Here is a 4,003-nt window from a genome sequence, read left to right on the forward strand (position 1 = left end):
GTTTCTCGTCCTGTGTCCAGGACATGACAGAAGTCAAGCTACCTGCTCAGGCAAGAACAGCTGGGAATACTTTTATTCCTTGTAACGAACCTCTTATCCTTGATGGTGTGTAAACACACGATGTTACTGAAGCGGCGGCTAAACTGGGGGACAAACTCACCCTTACTGGTTTTCAGTCACCTGTTAAATGACATTCCTAAATCCAAGGCCTGTTTTCCCAAAGAGAAACTCTGGCGCAGTTGTTCACGACCAGCCTCACCTGCAGATTGGGCTGGTGACACGTATTCTGTCCTCCTGATGCCTTTTGAAGGACACACAGAAACTTTAAGGGGCAGGTATCAAGGCATACCTAACTGATACATAGGATTTACCTACCCCAAAATATACGACATTTATATTCTATATGGATTCTGGCCTCATATTCTGCAAGGTTTACACCTGGGATCCTTAAATGAGTCTCCAGGGAAAAAGTGCTCATCTACTAGTTGACTTGATTTCATCACTATGGAAAATCTCAGCCACAATTTCTAGAATCTTTTAGTATTTTCCACCTATTAGACATATACCTGGCATCAAAATTTCCAACACTGTTCTCAGTCAAGTTCAATCAACCATGACATTCTGCCAGGTCTCTGGTTAAATTCAAGATGTGCTACCAAGCTCCCCTACTTGCCTGCAGGTATCAAAGGCGAACTCCAGAGAGGCACCTATTTTAAAAGACCGAGAAGTACAACAGTCATTTACATGTATCTTTGATCTAAAATGGCCCAAACCTGATAACCAGCTGGGCACATAATAAAGGCCAGCCTTCCCCCTGGTCCCTGGGGAAAGAAATTGCAAGCACTAGAAACTGCTGATGGTTGAGATATCTCTTGCTGTTTGTGAACTGTCTGGCTGTCTCGTGATGAGTTACATTTAAGAGTAACACAGCTCTTAAAGCCTATCTTTAATTGCAAAAAGACCATGCTTCCAAGGGGTCTTGTCCATTTACCTACCCCAGAATCAATAAACACCATGTAATCTGTTATTTGGTTTTTTTAATGCTTCACATGAATGCGGTTAGATACCTTGATAAAAGACCCACAAAAATATTGTGGGAAGCAGTGAAAAATAATCTGTTTTGGAAATGATGAGTTCTTCGGACAAGGGGTGTTTTCAGCAAAAGCCAGACAACAGAACTAGTAAAACTGGCCCTAACTTAGTGAAGAGGGTTGCAAGGACCTGTGAAAAAAAAAAAAAGCTGGAGCTGTGAAACTTCACAATGAACAACGCCCACCCAGCAAGTTTAATGCCAGCTCTGCTGTGCCAAAGCAAGCTGCCACCAGATCTTTGCAGTCAATGCACAGGTCAGCAAAACAGAAGTCACAGTAAACCCTGCACCGGTTCTGTCTCACTATGGAAATTAATACAGTGAATTAGTTGTGTGGTTTACGTGGTTCACTTGGTTCCTGCAGCAGCTAGCACTAGATGCTCCAGAGAAAGAACTGGAGCAGGCAGTAACTGGCTATCTTGTTCCCCAGGAAGATTGCCTCTCTAACACCTCATGCCCTAGAAGCGAAGTTTTTCCCAGAGTTGAAATTTTCCATTCTTTATAGCCTTCTACAGCTTTCCTATTCACTATTTGTCTGCCACATGCAGACACAGTCCAACCACACGGGTTGGATGTCCAGGGTTCCTGCAAGCTCCTTCCTTCAAAGCCTGCTCATTTTTTAAAGTAGCCCAGCTACAGCCTCTTACAGAATACTAGTTAGACCAGGATCAAGAGCTCCTTATATTCTTGGGGGAGGGAGGAAGGGCAGGACCAGAGCAAAACAAAACAAAACATAAAATAAATAAATAAATAAGGAGGAGCGCACTTTGTTCCTGTTTTCATTTTTCCTGGCAAATGGCCATGCTCACTCTATTCTTCACCATTTCTGAAGCTGGCTATCAGTCAGTCACGTTAGAGCTGACTGCTTCTGAGGTATACGGCAGGAAACACCCATAGCAGGAGACTCCTTTTTCTTAGGCATCAGAATCAATTCAGGACTTGTATGAACCACCTACCGCTCCTTCCTTGAGCAGCATTACCACTGGGAGCTGCCACGCTCCTGCAGTGATCTGCCTCCCCCGCTAATACCAGTGTTTGGAAGACCAGTAAGGAAATCACGCTGGCAGAGGAGACACTTCAGTACATTGCCCAAAGCACGTGTGACAGCCTCAGCAGCTGGGAAGATCGACTCCTTTCACCCTTGAACATGAGAGAGTTGCTTGTCCAAAAGGTTAGACCTAAAACAACAGAAGTTTTTTTTTTTTAAAAAAAATCTCATCCTGAAAATATAGAAAGTTCATCCGGCATGCTGAATTAATCTATCCTTGTAACACTTAAGACTGGGCAAAAGCAGCCAGGGAACAGGTGGATTTTCTAGCACTGGAATCGTAACTGCCTTATCTGGACACCTCCACCAATTCTGGCCACATATCCATACACTGAGGCATGAAAAGGGTTGCAGCCTTCCTTCCAATGTGACACCCCAAATCAGAAAATTGCTTCTTCTCAACTAGTTTACCTCTATAAGCAAAACTGCTAACTAGGGCTAGCTGAAAGCCAAGTTAAAAAACTAAAACAACAACAAAAAAACCCCCAACACCATAACAACAAATAGTGAATTGGGAATTTTGTAAGTTCACATCAACACCATAACAACAAATACTCAGTGAATTGGGAATTTTGTAAGTTCACATCAGAGTGTAACCAAAGTCACACAAAGTCCCCAGCAAAGGGGCAGTCGTCCTTCAGTAGTCCTATCAGTTTCAGCAACCGTAGCAGAATCAAGTCCTGGGGAACATCTCACTTTCTCTGAGCAGCTACAGGGTCGCTTGGGAGGAGTCTGGCACCAAACGGTTTGGGCCACAGCTGAGAAGATGCCAACACCCCTCAGCAGGTATAACCCTGGGTGCTGGGGCATACCCTTGAGCCAGGGCCCTCGATGTTTCCAGCAATCCCGGTCCAGAGGCAGACTTAGCAGAAGTCCGCATCAGCGGAAATTCATCAGCGTTGATAGGTTTCAAAGAAAACACCTTAGGTTTGATAAATAAGCGTTTTTCAAAGAAAACTTCTTTCCTCTGAAAATTTTTGACTAGGGCTATTACTGGATCAGCCTCAGCCTCATCTGACACTGCTCCAGAACTAATTTCAGCAGCAAAAGTTCACGAAGAGTGCTGCTGTTGTCAGACCAGCTCTCCTCTTCCACCCCCATCTTCCTTCCAAGATCTCTCTCCACCTCCACTCAAGCTCTACCTAAATTGTCCCTTCTATGTTTACGCTGCTGGGTCATTTCACAAATTTGCTATGCTCGGAAGTATACAAGTCCTTTGCCAACCGCAGAGCCTGAGCTGCGTGCCCTCTTGCACCGCAGTTTGGAACAAACTGATTTCGCATTGGCACGTTATAATCCCAGCTTTGCCTGCACTTCCAGCGTACTAAAAAGAGGAAGAGTTAAAGCGTTACAGTTCAGAACAACTTGAGCATTACTCTGTCTGCCAACTAGCTCCAGGAAGCATGAAGGAATTCTGACTGCTTCTCAGTCTGCCGTGAAACTTCACGGTTCGTTACGAACACGTTGTGACCAGCAGATCCTGCGTGCGTATCTCCGGCGTATCTTCTCTCCACATCGCTAACTGAACGCGAATTCGGGTCCTCCTCCAAATCGGAGCCCTAGTGCAAACACGGTGCCTCTCCCACCCAGCTGGCCCGCTCTCGGTTTCTCCTAAGCGATACTAATACTCCCAGCGCCAACGCGCACGCAGACGAGCGACGGCTGAGCAGACAAAGACGAGGGAGCTGGGAAAGCCTCTTACCCGTGAATTAGGTGCCGTTCCCTCGGCTCCGACAGAGCAACAGCCCTGAACTCTCCCAGCGGAGCCTGCGCACCGGACAACGACGGGAGGCTCCGTCGCAGCCCCCGCCCCACGGGCCGGCGGGGGCGACCCCCGCGGCCGCGCCGCGCTCCCTCCTGCCCCA

Source organism: Aptenodytes forsteri, unplaced genomic scaffold, assembly GCF_000699145.1.
Source record: "Aptenodytes forsteri isolate BGI_AS27 unplaced genomic scaffold, ASM69914v1 Scaffold15, whole genome shotgun sequence".
Taxonomy (NCBI): Eukaryota; Metazoa; Chordata; class Aves; order Sphenisciformes; family Spheniscidae; genus Aptenodytes; species Aptenodytes forsteri.